General features: G+C 42.2%; 1 protein-coding gene across 12 annotated transcripts in view; it reads left to right on the top strand.

Annotated features, from left to right (window-relative positions):
* Positions 1 to 10,491: 10,491 nt before the first annotated feature.
* CSNK1G1 (casein kinase 1 gamma 1) overlaps positions 10,492 to 22,480 on the top strand; it is a 163,513-nt gene continuing 151,524 nt past the window's right edge. For 8 of the 12 annotated variants that reach the window (XR_003093219.1, XR_003093218.1, XM_025199849.1 and 5 more), the window contains exons 1-2: positions 10,492 to 10,585; positions 21,697 to 21,769. The gene's annotated coding sequence lies outside the window, so the exon portion shown is untranslated. Of the gene's footprint in view, positions 10,586 to 12,441; positions 12,533 to 16,656; positions 16,726 to 21,696; positions 21,770 to 22,480 lie in introns of those variants that run through there. The other 4 variants (XM_025199850.1, XM_025199851.1, XM_025199852.1 and 1 more) reach the window with 4 other exon arrangements.

Raw genomic sequence — 22,480 nt, forward strand, 5'->3', positions numbered from 1 at the left:
AATGTTCCCTTGTTTGACAAAGGGTGGTGTTTCCAGTTTAACATCAGGTCCCTTCTGGCTTTTAATTCTGTGAAGCTAATGCCATTCAATGGGGCAACATAGACGAAGAGTCGGGAAGATGCGTCGCACTGCTATGTAGTATTAGTGAGGCTGTTGGAGTAATGTCCAGTTAAGATGTCAAGTATTGTATCCTCAAAAAACCCTGGTGGTGGCATTAGAAAGCTACAAGAACATCCTGAGGTCTGGAAAACCTGCCTTATGGTGAAGCTTTACTTAACAGACATGGGTTACCAAAGTAGATTTAAGAGAACTTGATTGTGATCAGGAAACACCTATATACGGAGAAGTGGTTCGATAGTGGATAAGGTCATTACAAGATCCTGTGATTATAAATTGAAGTTAAAATAAACTGTCCCCTACTTCTTTTTTTTTTTCCAACTGGATAGTTGAATTGTGTTGGCTTATTTACCACTGAAACTTCTGAGGATTCTTTAGTCTGACTAGAAGTCATGCTCTTGCATTCTGTAGATCGTGTCAGGGAATCGCAGTTGCTTTTTCCAGCTTTTAATCTATGAAACCCTTAGCTGGTTATAATCAACCCTATGGTGTCTCTGATAAGCTAATGCCTTTTAGAAAGGCTGCTTTGGTGTCTGGGGAAAGCACGTACACATTGGTGAATTGGTCTGTATGTAGCTTTAATTCTCTAAATTTGATACTGTATTGATCACAGCCCTTCTAGCACAATTCTGCCAGTACTCACATCAGAGCTGAACAACTGTGGATTGCTGCTGAGGTCTTCTAAGCTAAATGCTTAGTGCCTACTAAAAATGTAGCTTTTAGAAGTGAAAGCATGTAAACTCCTTTCTCTAGAAAGGAATTGCTTAAAACTAATAAACACTTCCTTGTTGTGCACACATTTAGGAAATTGTAGTTGGAATGCAACTATCAATCATAAATCTGAGTTCTAAGCAAATAGGGTAGAGTTCATACAAGTCTTTCATACTGCTGGTATTTAAATTGCCTGGGTTGATCACCTGTAAAATTATTCAAAAGGCTGAGGTGTGTGACTTGCAAAGTATTGTTCTTGCTTGTTCTTTGTTCACTTGTGTTCTGTAACAACTGGCTCTGGAAACTTTTTTATTTGTTCTTTGATCTTCTATGTAAAGTAAATGCATGGGAGGCTTATTAGCAAATGGCACTCAGGAAAGAAAACTGAAGTAATCTGTTTCTCTCCAGCCTAGCTAAATATTCAGAGATCACCCTGTGTTTTTCTGAAACTTGCTAGAGTTCTTCTGCATCTTGATGCAAGTAGCTTTCTCTCTTTGAGCAACATACTGTGGGCATCTTGTCAGCCCAGAATTCATTCAGAAAGTCAAGTCATTATCTACTGAAAACACTAAGGAGCTTTGATCAGAGATTGAAAGACTGTTCAGTGAACACTGAAATACCACGAATAAAATGAGAATGTATCCTAAACAGACTTCCACAATGAAGGTGTCCACCACAGAAGTCCACGGCCTTGTCAACGTTATAGAGTTCTGTTAGCATGGATATGCTGGCTGGACATGTGCTGTGCTGATAAAACTCCCCGTGCAGATTCAGTTCTGCTATCAGGAATTCTCTGGTACTAGCGGAGCTTCAGGCATATGGGGAAGCTGATGTAGCTCAGATGGCAGATCTGTATCTGTGTTGTGGTGCTATAGTGCTGTTGCTAGAATTAAGGCTGCTCTGTCTGAGTAGTTAGGCTACAGCAAGGGTGACCACCCTGGTCTGTGTGTGCCAAAGTGACATGGGAAGGGGTCTATCTAAATTGCGGGGGGACTTTACACTGCGATCAACCCACAAAAATGGTTAAGTTCTCATTCTGCAGGCATTTTGTGGCAGCCCCACCCCTGGGGTCTGATTGGAGTGGGCCTGGGATGAGGGAGCAGCTGCCATCTTGTCTTCTGTCCTTTGTGCCACCCTGCCAGCTGGCTCCTTCCCCTTCTGGCAGCAAGGACTGTCGACTTCCACTGGGGAGCCAGCATTTTATTTTTATTAAGTTTTCTGTTGATTTCACAGACAGTCCTGGATTTCGCGGTCTCCTGAGACATGGGCAGCCTGTGTGTGTGTGTGATGCAGCAGACCAGACGGGATACAGGCAGCACAGTAGCAGTAGGGCAGAAAATAGAGCAGCAGCTTGGGTAGGGAGTAGAAAACAGAGCAGTTAATTGGGCAGAGGAAGGGAATCACAGTGGCACTTGGGGAGGGCAGGGGGGCTAATTTGTGGCATGGCTGCCAAGAAACATTGGTCACCACTGGACTACAGGATTATTAGGTTTAGTCCTTCACCTGCTAGCAGGAAATGGCTGGGCGCCTTTCTCTTCCCTAGGATGGAATGGGGAATTACCCAGAACAAGAGAACCAGGAGGGATGGAAGTGAAAAAAGAGTTTGTCAGAAGGGATGAACTTTGAATTATTCCATAAAGGTAACTAACCCCAGCAAATCCCCTGTGGGAAGAGCAGGAGACTCTTGACCAAGCAAATCATTCCCAGAACAAGAGCTAGATGTCTATTCTCACTTGACTCTGAGGGGTGAGTGAAAGGCCCAAATGATTTAAGAAGGGTTTAGCTGGTACAGTAATATAAAGATTCTGAATCGTACAATTTGCAGTATTGGTATGATTGTTGGTTGGAGGATAGGCGCAAACACTGTTTCATGAGTAGCTGAAGTAGAAGTACATTTCAGTGATTTAGCATAAAGGTGGTGATGTGACTTTGTTCAGCTTCTCTGTACCTATTTGAGGGCTGTTGAAATGGTATGCCACGCCAGTGCATAAATCCTGGGATTTACTTGAGAATCCCAGGGGGGGATGAGATCCTGGGATTCTCTAGCAAATCCCAGGATGTCATCCTCCTGCTGTACTCAGCCTTGATGAGGCTGCAGCTGGAGTACTGTATCCAATTCTGGGCTCCACAATTTAAAAAGTATGTGGAAAAGCTTGAGAGAGTCCAGAGGAGAGCCACGTGTATGATCAGAGGGAAGAGAACAGGACCTATGATGAGAGGCTGAGAGCCATGGAACTCATCAGCCTGGAAAACCGCAGGCTTGGGGGGGACCTGGTGGCAGCCTATAAGTACATCGGGGTACGCATCAGGATCTGGGGGGAACGCCTGTTCACCAAAACACCCCATGTGATGACAAGGTCAAACGGACACAAACTCCTTCAAGAACATTTCAGGCTGGACATAAGGAAAAATGTTACCATCTGAGTCCCCAAGGTCTGGAATAGACTTCCTCCAGAGGTGGTGCAAGCACCTACTCTAAATGTTTTCAAGAAACATTTGGACATCTATCTTGCTGGGATCCTTTGACCCTAGCTGACTTCCTGCCTCTGTGGCAGGGGGCTGGACTCCATTATCCTCCAAGGTTCCCTCCAGCCCTAATGTCTATGAAATCTATAATTGCTTTGATAAACTTTTTTTTTTCTAAAGCCTATGAAGAGCTGAAGAAAGCTCCATTTCAAATGTTTCACACAGGAAACCTGGACACAATATTCCTAGGACAAGACAAGGGATCTATTTTCCAAGATGCCTTGTCCAAGCTAGGAACAGATCTTGATAAGGGAACACAATCTCTGTCATGAGGATGGCTGATGTAAGATTACAAAGATAATATTTGTCAAGGTTCTTGAGAGAGTATTGACTTGAATGGGACCCGAATCTTTCTTACTAGACCAGGAACCCAAACGGAGATGAATACTTCCAGCTAGTCACTTTTTTTCTTACAGGATTTGTGGTTAAACACTACAAACAAAAAAGCAGGATCTGGTCCAGTTTCCACTGTATTGCAGGCATTTTTGTCTTTAGCAAGAAATTCTACATGAAACTAAATTTCTATTCTGAGTGACACCTGGATCTTGAAATCTAAAATAAGAACTAAAAGGCTGAAGAAAAACTAGATGCAGTAGTCTGCTCTTAGTGGTGGTCGCTCGAGGATGATGGAACCTGGAGTCCCAGCTCCAAGGATAGCATCATTTTATCTTGCTCCTTGTTGACTGCTTTCTATGTAACACATAGCCCATATGGTTTCTAATACATTTCAAATGTGAATAAAGTATAAAATGGTGCAATGACATGTTCCTAACTATCACATTCGATGTTTCCAGGATTGTCACTGCAATTATCTACACAGCACTACTTTTCTTATGAGTAGGTGTCCTGAGGATGCTGCCATTTGAACTCTGGAGGGGGGAGCAGAGCCAGGGTGCCATTCCTTGGAGGAGGCTGTATATTTGCAACCTCAGTTAACTTTACATGTGCAAATACAATGTATAGGATGATGCCAGACTCCCAGCACCAAGGGGCTGCTGTACTGAATGGCTAGGATCTTTCTTTTTATCCAAAGGCTCTTTTCTGGATAATCTTCATTTTGGTTAAGGAAGGACGTAGGAATTGTTACCCCAGATCTAAAGCCTTCCAACTCAACATCCAGTCTGTGATGTAGCCCAGTGGGAGCTAACCTTTAGCCCTCACTGTGGTGGGCAAGCCACAAATTAGTCCTGTGCTCTCCCCATGTGCCATACCAATCTCTTTTCCCTGCCTGGTCTGCTGTTATGCTTTCTTCTTCCTTTCCTGTGCTCGCTGCCTGATTTCCTGCTTTTCTTTCTGCTTCCTGCCCTATCTGCTCTGTTCTGCCTGTCCTCTTCCCTGGTCTGCTGCATGCCTCACACAGAGACTGACCATGCTACTTGTGGCAGCCATCCTGCAGGTTGGCCACCCCTGATGTAGCCAATAGTAATGGCTTGAAAAGGTGCAAGTCAAGCCTGAGTTAATTTTGGCAGATTACTTCATGATTACTACTGGCTCTTTCTTTGGTGTAAGAAAGGGAGTTGGTGTGAAAGTGGGATATTTTGAATGTCTCTGGACATCACCAGAGATTATGCAGGAGCCACTGCTTCTGAACAAGACATCACCCAGTGTAATGGGTTCTGTTGTAAGGTGTTGAAGCTTTCTGAACTTCACTTGGATTACAAGAGTGAATCAGTGTAAACAAGGTCCAAAAGGGACCCAGTCTGTTCTTGCTTTAGGGGCAGTGAGAACATTTGCAGCTATAAATGTATGGGTAGATCAGGGACATCACATTTGAGGAATCCAGAAACAACCTTAACAAAAGTAGCTTATGTAGGATCTGTGGCCAGCTATCCTTAATGGAGGGGGTAGCATCATATTTTCTTGCATACTGTATGTTTGTAGATAAGAAATATACCTTTCTTTGGAAAGGCAGGAGGGAAGGTTGTTTCTTTTTTTTCCCCGGAGTCATGACTGAGTTGTGACCACAGGGACAGAATAGACTTTGCTGTGTCAGCAAAACCTAGCATTTTAACCATCTTGGTTCTACCAAATTGGCAGCAGCTTTTGGCTCCTGAGACAAAAGCTACTGCCAACTGGACAGCAGCTGTAAAAGGGGATAACACAAGCTCTGACTGTGAAGAGTGAATTCAGCACTTCCCTCCCTGGGTCCAACAAGCATGGCAGCCATTACAGTGTTTCCAGGCTTCTGTTTCTTCATTCCATTGGATAAAATGGACTTTCCCACTCCAGACACGTGTCTCAATTTTGGGGAGCTGATTTTTTTTGGGGGGTGGGGGGAGTGTGTGTGGGATGGGTATGGTAGTAAATGCAGTAATATGCTGGCAGCAAGTTCTCTGGAATACCCCATCAATTTGGATCTTGGTTCAATCAGATGCTGGTGTAACCTAGTTATTGAGAACTGAATGGTGTCCTTGCACTCGGTGAATAGCTGGTTGGTGTCTATCTTGTTTGAATTGTGGGTGTGGTTATTGTATGAGTGTGGCAGTTGCGTTCACTTTTGTGTTTCTCTAGGAGAGGGTAGGAGTGTTCTGTGAATGATGGATTTCTGCAGCATTCAGTTCAAACAGTCAGTGCTACCAGGACGGTGTGTTCTGTTTTACCTTGAATAACTTTCCTGGAAATGGGAAACGAGTCATAAAATTGTATATTGCAAGGTTGGCTGCTTCAAAATAGTTTAAGTGCTGGCTAGGTTGTATGTGTTCAGGTGGCTAATAGGCATTCCTCTTCAAACAAAACTTTGGCTTTGAGATAGTGGTTCTGTGCGAGTTTCATACATGTCCATCCTACCTGCTGATAGAGCAGCCTTGAGGTGATGGTGGTTGTTTTTCGGCAGTTATTCCTGGCATGAGTGGGCCAGTTCTGAGAAGTTCTCTGATTTACACACTTTTCAGTTGTGAGACTGTTATCAATCATTGTGTATCAAGGGCTGAACACTTGCTGTTGCTTTCTTCCTTCTGTAGATACCCATCTCGCACTTCACCATCCTGATCTCCCTTTTGGCTATAAGAATGTAGCTGCTCCAGATATTTTTTGGATTTGGGTCAAACAGTATAGATGCTCTTTTGTCTTGCAACTTGCTTTTTTGGCCTGCTATACTTGAAGTAATATTGTAATAGTACCTATTCAGTTGTTAAGTTAGATGTAGATCTATATATAGAGATCTATATCTGATTAATTTTTTTTACCTTTTTTGCCTCTGTCTTAGAAGACCTATATCAGTGGTGGCTGAGACTGAGGTTGGTGTTAGTTCTGCAAGTAAGGTGTCCGTTGCTTTAAGTAGGGGACAACAGATCACACCTGGCATGAAGTACTCTACATCTAGTTATTGTGCTACTTGTTGCATTTGACCATAGTTGAAGACTGAATAATGCAAATGTGCTGAATTGTACCTTTTAATTGTCTGAATAAGGTTCACCAGGTACTGGGGCCTAGTTGCTTCAGAATTGCACCTTGATTTAATATGTAAATTGGATGCTGGTTTCAATGATTTAGTAGAAATATTAAATCAGTTGCATGTACTAAGGATATTTAATAGTGGCACGCTGGTTTAATGTGACCCTTGTGATAAAGGTTTTATTTGCTGTGGAACTGTCATTTTGAGAATACAAAATAAAGGCCTAATCGTTCTTGTAGTATTTGCAGTACAGTTGAAATCAAGGCATACTCCTTGGAATTTAAGGGGGTTGTGTGATATGCTTCAGTGTGGGAATGCAAAGTTTTGAAAGCAGCACTGTAGTTGACCTAATAACTTTCTGTTCAAAGGTAAGGACTAAATTTCTTCACAACCATATTATCTGCAATAGACTTCTCTGTGGAACTTCTCATTCTTGGTTGTCTTCTGGAGGTGGTAGTCATAGGAGGAATACTCCTGTAGACAGGACTGCAGATGGCTATTCTGGCAAATATCTATAAATGCTCCCAAGTTTAAATATAATTAAAGTATGAGTGGCTGTTTTTTTAAACTAACACTTCCACTCTTACTATTAAGAGGCATAACAGCAGGAAACTTGAAGGGAAAACATTTTTCTTTGGCCTGTATTTGAAAAGTCTTAATAGAAATTAATCTGAAAAGTGGACTTCCATGGTGAAATGCAGATTTCAAGTGGGAGGAACGGTATAGGAGCAAGCAGGAGAAGGAGAAATTGGAGGGGAAGCTGGAGAGATCCAAGTAACAGTGAGGCAGGAGGATACGGTTTTGAAACTTTGACCACGCTTGGATTGCATGTGGCAAGATCAGTAGGATCAAGTAGGAGGATTGAGGGATGCTGGCAATACTCAAGCTGCCTAAAAGACCTTTTTTTCAGAGCAACAGCCTGGATAAATCACACAAATAAGTGAGAAGGAAAGTGGCTAGAGCACAACCTTTAAGAAAGGAGCCAGGTCAAGATGTTTGGATTTTATCAGATGAGCACAATTGGCTGTTTAAACAGATTGTTTTGCTAATGTATGGATTGTATTATATGTTTCTTTCAGCCCTTTTTGCTGATAAATTTTTCATAGATGCTAGGGTCAGAGGGGACCTCAACAGATCATCAAGTCCGAACCCCTGTCTAGGCAGGAAAGAGGGATCAGATGACCCCAGCTGGATGCCTATCCAGCCTTCTCTTAAAAACCCCAAAAGTAGGGGAGAACACCACCTCCCTTGGAAGCCCATTTCAAATTTTGGCCACCTTCACCATGAAGAAGTTCTTCCTGATGTCTAACCTGAATCTGCTCTGTCAGTTTGTAACCATTGTTCCTTGTTACCCATTTACTGAAAACAGCTTCCTTATTTCTCTATGCAAATATAAAAGTAATTGGGGCCAACTGAGTTCAGTTTGTGAGTTTTAAACAAAATGGCTGGAGGTGAAAAGGACTCATCACTTAAGGTCCCAAGGAATGATACTTTCTCAAAAGCTCACATGGATGTCTTCTGGCTTCTCTTGTTTCATAACTGCCTCTGCCTAAATTTGTGTGTGTGTGTGTGTGTGTGTGTGTCTGTGTGTGAGAGTAATTTTCCAGAATGAAATTTTATCACTTACCGTATTTATTTATATATCACACGCACTTCTCCCCAACCCCCCAAAATCAGTCCTTCAAAATGGGTTGTATATCTTAAGTGGGGAAACTGATTTTTTCCTTGCTGGAATGGAAGTATGCAGATACTATTCTAATGCCTGCCAAGGTGACTGCTGCTTTCTGGCCCAGCAACCAGAAGGGGTGGAGTCCTGTTAACCTTCTCACAGCCATATCTATTGTTTGAGCACTGTAGCTTGTGTGTAGTGGAATAATTGAGGTGAGTCAGGGCAAGTGAGACTTGCTGCTTGTGGTCTGTAGTACCTTGATGAGACTTGTGGTGTGGAGGCAATATTTTGTTTATAGTAACTTATAAAAGGAATTATTTACAGTAAAGAAGTAATATTCTTGCTACACTAGGAAGTTTCTGCTGCCTCACCCAGATTGGCATCCCAGGAGAGACACTTCCAGGACACTTTCCAGGAGGACTTAGTCTGTCAGACCGGCATCTTTGACTTTGGAAATCTTGTTTTCTACATTCTGCCTTCCAAAAAACAAAGCTCATGTATTATTTGCCAGTGTGTGGTATGTGATAAAATAGGGTATTCGTGAAAGCTTAATACACATAGTATACCTGTGACAGCTAGTTTGAATTGTAATGGTCACTGGGTTGCGTTTTCCTTGACGCCACTTGCCTATATCTGTTATTTTGAGCCAGCTACCTATTTCTTGTTTTTACTCTTGGCTTTTCTTGCTGTAGAAAGTTTTTTTTCCTGTTCTGGGCCATGGAAAAGTCTGAATGTTCCTGTGGACTTATCCAGGCTCTGCCAGCGAACATGCTTGTGGTCTTGAGCCAGATTCCTTCGCCTTTCTAGTCAGCACACATGCCTGTATACTTAAGATTCTTATGTCTTCTCAAGAGATGTTCTGGTTAGTTGATACTGCTGAACAGCAAGTGCTAGTGGTGATGTTCTTTGGCAGAGAATTAACGTAAGTCCTGATTAGCTTGTGTTTCATATGCTTCCATAAGGTTGGGAGTTTTCCAAGAACATGCTATTAAGTGAACTAGTAAAATGCTGTGTGGTTTGGGAGTCTTGCCGTCTGCAGTACTCCAGGCGAAGAGTTCTGTTAATAAATGACCATGTCTGAAATATGGGTATAAGTTTTTATATCGATAATTAATCTGCCTCACTAGTAGAAAGCTATGGAGATTGGGCTAGCATTGGGGACTTCAAGGAAGGGTATTCTCACAAGCTGGGTCATAGAGACTGCAAGCATGATGTTTCACTATTGTTTTATTAATCATTGTTCAGGCAGTCTATAAATGTACTTAGTTCAACTTTTGACTAAACCCCCCCTTATTTTAACGTAGCTTGAAAGAAATGATTATACATACCATTAAATTACAAAAAAAAAAAAAAAGAAAAGAAAAGATAATCTCGTTCAGTATTCAACAGGGTATAACTTTTATCATCTGCTAAGTTGTATGGATTTTGAATTCTTCCTTCTGGTTAATGCATTGTTGGGTAGGAAAATATACCACCTTTTATTAGATAGCTGCCAAACTGAGGGAACTTGTTTATCAACGGTATGCCTGTTTTAAAATGTCAATGTATAACCCACCCCATTTCAAAATTGGTGTTTTAGATCAGCCAGTTCTCCATTCATGATTTTTGCCTGTGTTGTATAGCTTAGTTGGCTTTGTGTATTTTGGTGCTGGAAGTGTTAGTTTCAACATTGGCTTGTTTGGCCATGGCATCTGACCACGTGCAGTGTGAAATAGTACATTATACTTTAATGCAGGGATAGGTACCCTATGCCATGTGAAGGTTCAATCCAGATGCAGGGTGACATAGAGGATCCCACAGCAAGCAGCTGTGTTGTGCTGCACGCCCCGTTCCACAGCCCTCCCTGATACTCTTTTGTGCCTGTGTTTTAACCTTGCTGGCAGCTTGGGTGCTCCAAGAGCTGGAGACTTGCAGCCAGTGGCAGGGAGCTGGGTGGTGAGTGCATGTCCATAGCAAAAGGCTGTCAACCCCTGCTTTTAGCACAACAGAGCACATCATTTACTTTGATTGTAAATGGAGGAGATCATGTCCTAGCTTCCGGGGAGTCATGGTCTGCTTCTGTTCTTGGTTCTAGGATCCTTGCAGTTATGGCTGGCTGGCTGCTCTTTTACTCTGAAGTCCCAGCATTCGTTAATGCTGTAATTTCACGGGACTGAAAACAAAAAAAGGTAAGTTTAGAATCTGTTTTGAGGGGACGTTGTAAAATAAATAAATAAATTGCTATATTGCCAGAATTTAATGTGCAACTTCATTTCCCTTGGTGACAAAAAATAAAAATAAAAATTGTAGGTTACCTTTAACTCCACTTCCTATCTCTCCAGGTATCTTTTAGCCTTACCTGTGCTTTAGGATGTGAAATTTCCGCCAAGAATATACAAGAACAGTTAAAGAAAAAAGCTGTATGGCTCTTGTTTCCCATCCTCTTTTCTCTTCTAATCCTTTATTCTCTCACAGGAGGGGATGAGAAAGGAAGGCTGTTTTTTTCTTTGTACTTATTTTTCTGATTCAGCTTATGCTGGGAGGAAATAATGCTGTGCAGTTTTCCTAGTTGGGTATGAATGGTTTTGAAGCACTTCCCTGGCTAGTGCGGATAATGTCTAGAAGATTAGTTACACAGGTAATGTTGCAGCAGAACAGACTTTTTTTTTTTTTTTTAGCTGCATGGGCCTCACGTCAGCAACACGGTGAAGAAGCAACAGCAGAGACAACAAAAAGGCAAGAAGAACAAAGAACCAAAATTGAGGCATGATGTAGTCCAGGAGTGGCCAACCTGTAGCATCAGTCTCAAGTGGCATGTGGCAGGCAGGGGAGGGGACAGGGAGCAGAAAGCAGAGCACCGGATTGGGCAGGAAGTAGAAATCGGGGACTAGAAAGCCAAGAAGCAGATCAAGGTGGCACTTAGAGGGCATGGGGCTAATTTGTGGTGTGCCCGCCAAAAGATTGGCCCCCACTGGTATAGTCTGTATGTACAGAGAGAGAGAGACTTTAACCCAAAGGATTTTTGAAGCAGTTATTTCTTGTAATGCGCTGTGTTAAACCTGATCTGTGCCAGCAAGGGGAAAATAAGGTACATGTAAAATCTTTCTGCATCTGGACTAGTGTTTGGAAATAAGTTGCTTCAATGAAATTAGATTTTATCCTAGGTTAAAATACCTCTTGCTTCAGGATAGAGGTTTTTGAAGAAGTATCAAGGCATTTGAGGGGATTTAATATGGAAGTAGTGAGTCTGATAAATCCTCTGTTTAATGATGGCTCTTTTGTGGAAAGCTACCTTCTGCTTAGCTGTGCAACTTGCGGAGCCTACATCATTATGTACCTAATAGAAACATAAAACGTGTGTCCTCATGAGCACAGGACATTATTAACTTGCAGCAAGTAGCCCTGGCTTATATTGAGCAACATGCAAGTGTCAGATAGCAGCAGCAGCAGCAGCAGCAGCAGCAGTGTTCCTGAAGCTGTTTGCTTACAAAATTGGCCTTACTGGGTTTTTAATTAAAGCCCTTATTGGCTGTATCTTGGCTATTTAATACAAGCAGTGCTTATGTGACCTACCATCTAGTGATCTGCTGCACAAGATCTGCAGGAATCTCTGTATGGGTGGGTGATAGGGACTAGAGCTCTCCTTTATAGAGAATGCTGTAACACTTTTTCCCAGAATAAACCCTGGCCTTGTGCCTTGTTTTCTTTTTCTCCTCTTGCTCTTCTTCTAGGAGAGCCTTTTGTTCGTGTGCTTAAGCCAGGAGTTCCACGGCAGTCCTTCCTCACTATGCTACATGTGCCTCCAGCTCTTCTACAGTGCACCCTAGGACAGGGCTTGGGAACCTTCTAAAGGTTGTGGGTGAGACCGACTCAGTTCAGGTCAGAAGCAGGCTGGCAGCTAGGTGGGTGCTAGGACCCAGCTGCCACTGCCACTTTTTCCCACCTGCTGCTGCTGTCACTTCTCTGTGTCCACTGGGGGAAAAGCAGCCCTGCTGAAACCACATCTCCTTGGGCTGGATCAAAACGCTCTGCAGGCTGGACCTAGCCTATAGGCTGTAGGTTGCTGACCACTACTGTAGGAGGATCCCTGAAGGGTGCATTAATTGAGTTTAACACGCAGTGGAGAACTGGAAAATGTGAGACTTTTATTGGCATAGTTGTGGAGACTTTATTGACTGTTTCGGTAGTTAATGTAGTGTAGGTTCCTTGCACAACTGTTGAGGGGAACCTGTTGGAACCAAAGCATTGTGTTGATGTTTTTTTTCCAAAGATCTTTAAAGGGTATCTTTGCTTACATTGTTAGTGTACTAGTCCATATTGTAAATGGCCCTGTTAAAGCATGTAGTAGCTCAAAAAGAGGAGAGGAAGGAGGTGTAATGTGAATGGATACCTTTTATATGCATTTAAAAAAAAAACCAAAACAATTCTGGAAGCCTGATGAGTGACAAAGTGCTGAAGCTCTTTGCAGAGCTCTGGTATCTATTTGTGGAAAGGTACATCATGTGAAGTGCAATTCTAGTATTTAACATAAAACTGCTAAGGATGTGCTCAGGAATCCTGTAAGCATGTCGTATTGGGCTTCAGCACTGCCAGGCTGAGCTGGGCCAGCTGGGGTGAAAAATACCTGCAGCTCCATATCTACACAATTTAGAACATAATAGTTGTATGTTACTGGCAGTGCTAAAATCAACAGCTTAATCTCTCAAAATATAATGTGCGCTTTTCATATCATCCTTCACTGCTTGTCTTAGCTTTACTGTTTTTTTCTCTGTGCATTTCATTTCTTGTACTAATTGCTAATTTGCTCTCTCCCTTCTTTCCCCTCCTTTCCCTTCCTATTTTACAAGTTGGCAGTTGTATCTTTCTCCCTCTTAGTCACCTCATATCTTTTACTTGTCTATTTCTGTTGTAGACAAAACAGTCAGTCCTATCTCTTCATATTTCTTTGATTTCACTATCTCTTTCAGTAAAGAGGAGAGATCTGACTATTTTCAGGAAAGAATTAGTAGGTCTCTGATCCCTTCCTAATCAGCCTCTCAACCCTTTTCCCTGTTACAAATGCACATTGGGCCTTCAAATTATTACTGGAGACTTTTTCAGGATGGAAATATCAACTTCCATTTCATTCGCAGTATTACAAAAAAACTGTCTGCAGTCCTTCTGAAGAGTTTCTCTTGGTATACAGAGTGCTGCTGGATTTTTCTCAAGTATTTCACAGATACCTTCTGGGTGATATCCGAAATGGAGTGGTGTCCTAAAAGAAAGTAGAAGTGGCCAACCAACATGCAGTCTAATTGATGATAGAGCCTGATTTTTGACATAAACAAGGGAAGAAGTGGATGATATGAACTCACTTGAGTTTACAGCTGGAAGGCTGTAAAGATAATAGAATCCACAGGAGCTCTTTAAAAGGGAAGACTCCAAAGGGGAAAGGGTATAATCAATGCATTCGGGTCTAACATAAATCCCAAAGTGAAGGACTGTACTTGAGGTGATATTCTCTAGTGATATCTTCCCTGAGTCAAGGCTCTATGCTTGAATCCTACAAGCATTTCCTCCCTTGCATCCATTACCAGGTTCCAGGAGAGGTAATTTTAAAACTGATGATGGTTAAGTAGGAAAATATATCTGCAGGTTAGAAACCTGTGCCCAGAGGGTTGTGGTAACAGATGGCAGTTGAAGAGTAAATGCAAAGGGAAATTTTGTTCCAAGGATCAAAAGCGGACACAGTGCCAACTGTTTGGAACCCCCTCTCAGAGCTGGACCCAAGCTGCCATCCGGCAGACTTTCCTTAATAACAGAGCAGTTGAACTTCAAAGTAGGTTGTCTGAGCATAAATACAGAGGTGACAGGAGGTTGCATCCTGTGCTGTTTGGACAGAGAATAGTGTGATTTAGCTCAAATTCATCTTCAGTAAGAAAAGCATGATAAGGCAATTGCTACAGTTGCTCACTCCAAAGACAGTCAAATACCTGTTGTGTAAACCTTCTATCTGGCATATCTGCATCCTGAAGGGAAACAAAATCCAGATGGACATCATAGTGCAGTTCTCCAGTATACAGATAGGTCAGTAATGCATATTTGCTGTAGGTAAATTTCTATAACTTGATAGGTGGAAGGTCAGGATGATAGTTCTCTAGATTGAGAAATTGGCACTTTGATCTCTGGTGCTAAAATAGGTAGCAGAACGTGCTAAAGGGAAGCCAAATGTCACTCCTGGGGACCTGTGCTGAGAGCAAGTAATGCGAAGGTAATTGGCTGTGAATTCACAGCCAATAAGATGTCTGGGAGCATGCAGGAGATGTCCATTCTGGGATGCAATGGATTGCAGTCTGGAAGACTACCTAAATGCAAATCTAGAAATCCTGTATGAAAGCGTAGTGTCTGATATTACCAAATGCCAGACTAACACCAGGTATGATGCTTGCAAACTGCAAGAAGAATCCATAGCATAGACCCACTGCTGCCAGGCAAATACCCCCTCAAACTCTTTATTTAGCAGGTTTTTATGAAGAGTTGGCTTTTGTTTTATGGAGACTGCCTCTATTTTTGTAATATTTTGTAAATTTTGTGGCTATGAGTTTGTAGAAAAGTCACCCCCGCCCCACTTTCTCCATTATCAATGATCCTGCTGCTCCCTGTTGAGTTCTTTTCTTTTTAGCCCAGGTCCCTTTCTGTACAGTGCTCCTATGTTCTTAAGCCTCTTCTGTAACTATGCAACCCTTTTTTTTTTTCATTGTTTCCTCTAGGGTTGACTGTCCAAATTAATTTTAAGAGCTCTTGTTCACCTTCATACAAGTCTAGTGAAGATCAGGTTTCCCTCCATTTCCAACTAAAAAGGGAATGGCAAAAGCAAGAGCAAATGCAGTGCATGTGTTGGAAAAGTACAAAAACAATGCAAAAACAAAGTGGTGGGCAAATGGTATCTGAAAAACTGACCAGGAACAAAGCAATCTTTGTGGATTTTTCAGAACAGACTGCTTATGAAATCTCTCCAGAAAAGGGTGGAAAGATGAAACTGGATATGCAAATTGCTGGATAAAGCTAACTTTCATAGGCTTTGTTTATATCCCAGTTTAAATTTTTTTTTGTAGTACTAAGGTTTTTAGTTTTAATATACTATAATAAAAGCCTAACTTGGATAGTAAATGAAGATGGTACTAGGGAGGAGTTTTAGGCTGCAGCCCGATTGGAGCTTGTGACAGTTTGGCTTCTAGCTGGATGCTACCAGTCCTGTCACTTCTGTGCTTGTGCATATAGCTGGTATTAAACTTTCCTTAAACCAAACAAGTGTTGAATGTGAACAGAGTGTATAAGGTAGATGTTATATACAACCCCACAAATTTCTGTTCTAGTCTGAGTTGCGTAGAAGTGAGTTAATCAGGTCTGCAGTTGTCTTTGTGTTGTTGGTAGCATCCAGAATATCATCTTTGTGATGGTCTTAATATACTTTGTCTTGACTGAAAAGTGGATTCTCTGATTTGTTGTTCTTTCTCTTTCCTAAACATGTCTGTCTCTTGTTTTTTCCTTCTTGATATCCTATCTGCTTTTCTAACTTATTTTGTCTTGATTGTAAGCTGCCCTGAGCCATTGTTGGGACAGGCAACATATAAACCTAATAAATAATGATCTCTAAAGCCAGCATCAAAGATCTGTTTTGTCCTTGGCCTTTGCTGGGGTTTAGACATGCAAACAAGTTACCATGAGCTAAGCTAGGTTGTAAAATCAGCGTTGGCAGCTCTGCCTAATTGCTCATGTGCGTACTCTTTCTTTGCAGAAAATAAGGTACTAGCTAGGGTAAGAGTGGGCATGTGGTCTATTTGAGTAGCTGACTTGCAATAACTTGTTTTCCCTTAGAAAGATTTAGGTTCCAACTTCCTCTTGCTGATGGACGTGCAGGGTACTGTTGTTTGCGCTAAAGCAAAACATCAAACCATTTTTTTTTTAAAAACCTTTTCTTAATGGCAGTGACTCGGTTGAGGGCAACATAACTTTAGCCTCTAGAATCTAGATGATCTGGATGCTGATGTCTCAAAACATTGGCAGAGCCCTTTAGCAGAAAGCAGCTGTGAGTGAATAGAGGTTTTTTTGATATCGAAACCTTGCAGTTTTCTCAGCATCACTGAAAGGAAAAGGTCTGTCTTAACAGTTAGCATTAGGTGAACCGCAGCTAAGCCTCAAGCTGTAAAGGAGCTGAACAAACTGCTGCATAGTTTTTGTGACCTTAGTTCATCTTTTGTCCTTGGTACACCTGTCTCTGAACAAATCTAATGCAGCTGCTGCCTGGAATAGTAGTTAATGCAACAGCACTTCCTGTTTGCATGTTGAGGTAAGACTTCTAGAATTGCAGTTTAATTTATATGTTCATTAATCACATCATGCCTGCTTTAGAATAAATGTAACAGAACACAAGGTTTCATATAACACACATCTGATTTATTAGGAAAGATTGAACAAGCAAGTGCAGTTTGCCAATCTGTTCTTACATAACTCTTTGTAGCTGGTTGCTAATGTGTTGTAGATAGTCATAGTTTTGTTTCCACTAGCAACAGCCATCAGACATTTTAACTGAACAAGACTTAATTCTTCTAAATTGACCTGCTAGAAATGTCTGAAGGCGAATATGGGGGTGGAACAAAGTGGTATGTCAGCATGGTTTGCATTAGCTTGCTAAGAATCCTGTGATGATCTTGCTGTTCTGAGTTCCCTCATCAGAGTGGTAAGGGAATTCTTTATATTGTCTATCATAACCCACCCACTCACCTCTTTTTGTTTTTCCTCCATTTCCTGTTGAACTTGGAGAGGGGGGATGCATGTGGAATCGGGTTTTCTGTGTGAATTAAAAAAACTATGCATGATTGAAGCTTGTTACATGTTTAGAACGGGGCTTTTTATTTAGAGGTACTGTAGTAGGAGTACTACCAGTGCAGGTTTTGGTTGTCATCTGGGGAGGTGACTGCACACTTAGATACATGACTTCCATGTTCCGTCCCTGATTGTTCTCTATTAGGCAAATGCCTTAGTTGCTTTTTGCAGCTTGGGTAAACAGCAGCTACCATCTCAGCTCTCTTATCAGAGCCTTATCTGTTTGTTTCAGAGAACAGGCCAAAAGGAGACGACAGGCCTTGAATTTCTTTCAAGTTGTCTATATTGTGTGTATATATAGTTGTATATATCCAGGCTTTATCAGTGTCTCTTGTAGAGCAGAAGGACTATATCTGGGTGGGTAATCCTGCTTCTTGGAGAAAAAGTCTTAATGAAAGACACGAATTCCATATGGTGTAGTTGAGAAGAGCATGAAGATGCGGAGGGAATTGTCTTCCTTTTCATAGATGTTTGGGTTGGAAGGGACCTCAGTAGATCACCAAGTCCAACCGCAAGAAGAGCCACTTTATTTTATTTGGGGCGGCTTCTACCACAGGCCCATGACTAGTAAAGCTTATGTTGCTGCTTTCTCAGGACAATCCTGCTCAGTTTCTTTTCTTAATCACCTTTTCTTGCTTCCAGCTCCATTATTTTTGTTTCTTATCCAGAGACTTCCCCTTCTCCTCTTAACTGATGCTCAAGAGGAGTCAGAATCTGAGAAAATCCTTGTGACCAGGAGTTTCTGTTGAATTGATATACTCAGTGCAGCTTTTTGCATTTTGTGGACTGCACTTGTGGATAAGAAATGCTTGCTTTCTCACATTTCAGAATGCTGAATGTGCACATTCAAGACTGGTTCAGACTTCCAGGACTTCAGGTTAATTTGTTCTGAGGTGGACCAGACTTTGCAAAAATACAGGTTTCCCTTGCTTTATGCAAGTTCTGTATGTGCAAATTTGCTCTTATGCAATGACCCTTTTAAGACTAAAAATTAATTATATGCAAGGTAGATTCACTCTTATGCGATCAGTGTGGTGGAAGCCTGCAGTCGGCTGCTTTGTGTGGTGCATTGTGGGAGTGACGCGCACCAAAATATAGTCTCCTGTGTGGATCTGTGCTCCTTGCTAGTTGTCTGCAACATGTGTTTCTGGAGCTGCCATCCTCGTTATGATAGTGTTCTGCTTGTGTGTACTGTCTGCTGTTGGTACAGGGCTGGGCAATTATTTCCTGTGGAGGGCCGGTTACGGAGTTTTGACAAGCCATCGAGGGCTGCATGGGTAGCTCCGCCTCTTGACAGGTGCCTTACCCCCTGGTCGCCGTCTTGGGACCAGAGGTTCCGCCCCCTAACCCCCGACCTTTGCCACCAGAAGTCCCTTCCCTTGCCCCCCAGAATTACTCCTTTCAGCAAGGGGGTTTGCCACCTCGGACCCATAAAAATACCAAATTGTAATTGTAAAAATAAAACGTACTACAACATTCATTAATTTAATTTCAAGAAATATTTTTGTCCAGATTTCCATGTGTTTGTGTGTAGTGTACATAGAAGTGATAGTATAATAGCACCGGGGGAGTGGGGAAATGGTTGTGGCAGGCTGGGGGGGAAGGGGTAGCGAGTGGGTGCACGGCACGCAACAACAGCTGGATGGGAACGCGGGACCCACGACGGTGCACTGGGGCCAGTGCTGGCGGGGCCCAAAGCAGGATAACAGGAGTGCTGGGGTCCAGGCTGACATTGGCTCTACAGAGCTGGGCTGCGCTGCTCAAGCAGAAAGAGAGGAGGGAGTCAGCCTGGCTTCCTAGAGTCCCTGGCACCCCAGCCCCATGCTCCTGCCACCCCTCTCTGGGCCCTCCCAGCTCTGGCCCCGGGGCACCAGCGTGGGCCCTGTGCTTCCACCCAGCTTTTGCTGTGCTCTGTGCATCTGCTCACTGCCCCTTCCCTCCAGCCTGCTGCAGCCATTTCCCCCCTGCCTGTTGGCCTCTGGCACCACATGGTTCCCAGCGGCAGCTCAGGGGCCCCCAGGCCAGAAGGCTCCAGCAGCCTCTGCTAGGCAGAAGCTTCTGGCTGGGGCTAGGGGTGGTGTGGTGGGGCGGGGCGGGGCAGGGCTGGTCTGGTCTTGCTACTGAGTCCTGCTTGGCTCCCCCTGGCTCCTACTGCCTCTGGCTCCTGTCATCTTTGATGGGCAGCCAGGGGCAGATAAATATTAATTTTCTAAATTTTTTAGGGGCTCAGCGGGCTAGAGAGAATGGCCTGGTAGGTCGGATACAGCCCATGGGCTGTATTTTGCCCACTCCTGTGTTGGTGAGTACCAAAATTGTCTTGTAGAAGTGGTAGAAATGGGTCTGGGGGTCATTATAATCAAGATCTTGGGACATATCCCTATTTGTTATATTGTAGAGTGGGTTCCCTTTATGCGAATTCAAGTTATGTGCCATTTTCCAGGAACATATCTACAGCATAAAGTGAGGGCAACCTGTACAGGAACATTTTATACGAGGGCTTATTTCACTGTTAGTCTACTCTTGGACAGAAATGGAAAGAGCAGCCAGGAAAGCTGTAACCTGAAGCATATCAGGTAATCACTGCTACTTCAGGATCTGAAACAAGCATTTGCTTGTATCTGTGTGGTGCTAGATTTCTTAATGTTGATAAACAAGAACATCTGAGTGCCCTCTGTGTAATGTAGGCCCTTAGTGGTCTAAACATTGTCAGAAGACTGAGTTGAGTCCTGTGTATTTTCATTCTTGTGTTTCCCAAAAGGAGGAAAAGCTTTGAAACTCAACTTTTTTACCTTGCTTGATTACTTACTTGCTTACCTTGCTTGTTGGGTTTTTTCCCATGTCCTGTTATATGGTAGAAAGATCATAACATGTAATTTCAGAGCAAAGAAAGATTCATGATCAAACTCTCTAGACTGGTCATCTTTTTTATCCAGCTTCTGATCAGGTCCAGTCAGTAAATTATTCAGAATCTGTTAGCTGAGAGCTTGGAACAGGTTTTCTTTGGCCCCCCGGGCTTCTGGTTCTGGGGTAAAAACATCATGGGCTCCAAGGTTGATCTCAGTTCTAGAATAAGTTACATTGTAAATGATAGAGTAAACTATTCTACACTGTCCTGTAATGCAGTAGCACCATTTCAGACTCCCATGATTCCTTAAAGAGTGGGACGTACATGAAATAACAGCTATTCTTTTAGCTTTGAAAGTTAATCTGCAAAGCCAGTCAGTGGAAGGAACCTGAGGAAACCTGGATGTAAAGCTGCAATAGCATGAGAGGCAACACTTTGAAATGCAAAAGTTGCACTGTTTTGTTTTTTTTGTCAGGTCATTGTTCAATGTTTATCCACTGCTGATTTTCCAATCTTAAGCTTCCTAAGAAGCAAAGGGTCCAGAAACACTTTCCATATTCTTGTTAATCTTTAACCTTTTCTGCCATGCTCCAAGACTTGCAGTTTAACTGAAATGTAGAGTATTAAACATAGCTGTAGTTAGCTGAGTTGCTATGTAGTCAAAACCTGAAGAGGCATACTAACTTTAACTGTGCTGGTATTTGTTGCTTTTAGCAGTGTTGGCACTTAATAAATCTGTGGTAGTACTTTCCCATTGAAGCATACACTGTTTAAATTCACACTTGAATTTGTTAACAACTTTTTCCACATTAAAGGGGGAGGGGGAATTTTTTTCCAAATCCATGTGGTGGTTAATAATGGCTTGAGTTTCTGCACCGTGGCTTTTGCAACATAGAGCAAGTAGGGTGATTTATATGCTGACTCTTTAGGCTTAGAACCTTCTGTAGGATTCTTGCTATTTTATATTACCAGTAATTATCAATTTTTGTAAACTTCAAAAGACTTAATGCACTATACAGTATGTTCCACCATGTATTAGGCTGTGCCATTAATAGTTTTGCCTCCTTTAATATGGAAATACGTAAGCAAGGCTGGAGGAGGTAAAGATATTACTCCCTTCCACTGCATTTGCCTGGTGTATTAAGGTCAAACCGTTGGCTCATGTCATAGTAACCTGTAATTTGGGTTTAGTGAAGGTTTATTATCAACAGTCATTATTTGTATCTTAAGCGCAGGTAACGTTTATGCATTTATATGCTGCAGAAACTGGATTGGATGATTCATCTGGCTTTTAGTGCACTTATCTGGTAGGATATTATGTTCAAAAGAGCTGTTGCTGAGGGTCTAGCACATGTTTTTTCTGAAGCATCTGTGATGCCTCGGATCACTGGTTTTGTTTGGTATGATGGCTTCTGTTTACCTGCTTGCATCTGCAAATGTAGACAGGTAAGATTTTGATAGAGGTTTGCTGAGTTACTTCCTAGCTTGCTGACAGATAAAGGCAAAAGAAGGTTAGAAAACTGTAGATGATAACTATCTAGCTGTCATGTGAAATAACATGATCAACAAAATGTCTTGTCTTTCAAACAGCTACCTGACCTGAGCTTCTTGAAGAAATCTGCAAAGTAGAACTAATCATTAACCACATGCTGCAAGACAGTAGGTAGGTGTTATCAGCAGATGCTTTAGACAGCTGTTAATTATTGCAGACTTCCTCTTTAATTTATTTTTTTGTAATTACTGATCTCTAACAGTGCTCCTAGGGTAGGAGAAGCAGGCCCCAAAATTCTTGCATCTGTGTATTCAGCATTGACAACTATGCATTCAGAAATCAAGGCCCCCAAAAGATGATGCTTTTAAATTTGCTGCTCCTTATTGTCATCTGAATTTTGAGCATTTAGGGAGTTTACTTTCAAGTTTCTTTCTGTGTTGATGAGTACTGTAGATACTTTAACATTTAAAGTGTAAATGAAACCTGACACTTGTGACTTCAGAAGCTGGGGCTCCAGAAGTGTCAAGCATCTGTGAGACTTGCAAGAAAACAACAAACGTTGGAGTTAAGCTTAAAGGACCATTAGAATAAGCTAGGTGATTATAGATGTCGTTTGGCGATGAACAGAAGCATAAACTTCTTTTTGAAGATGCCAAGTGATGGAGAACCTGCCGCTTGTATAGTTTAATTACTTTCCCTGTTAGAATTTTGCTTGTTCCTGTTTGAGTTTATCTGACCATTGCTTGTTCACTTGGCTCTAGGTATCCTCTAGTGCTTGGGATGTTTCTCTGTGTGGAAGTACTTAAACACTGTATGTTACTTCTCAATCTTTTTGATATGACAAATAGGTCATGCTGGTTCAGTATAAGTTACCTTCTCTAG

Source organism: Alligator sinensis, unplaced genomic scaffold, assembly GCF_000455745.1.
Source record: "Alligator sinensis unplaced genomic scaffold, ASM45574v1 scaffold1097_1, whole genome shotgun sequence".
Taxonomy (NCBI): Eukaryota; Metazoa; Chordata; order Crocodylia; family Alligatoridae; genus Alligator; species Alligator sinensis.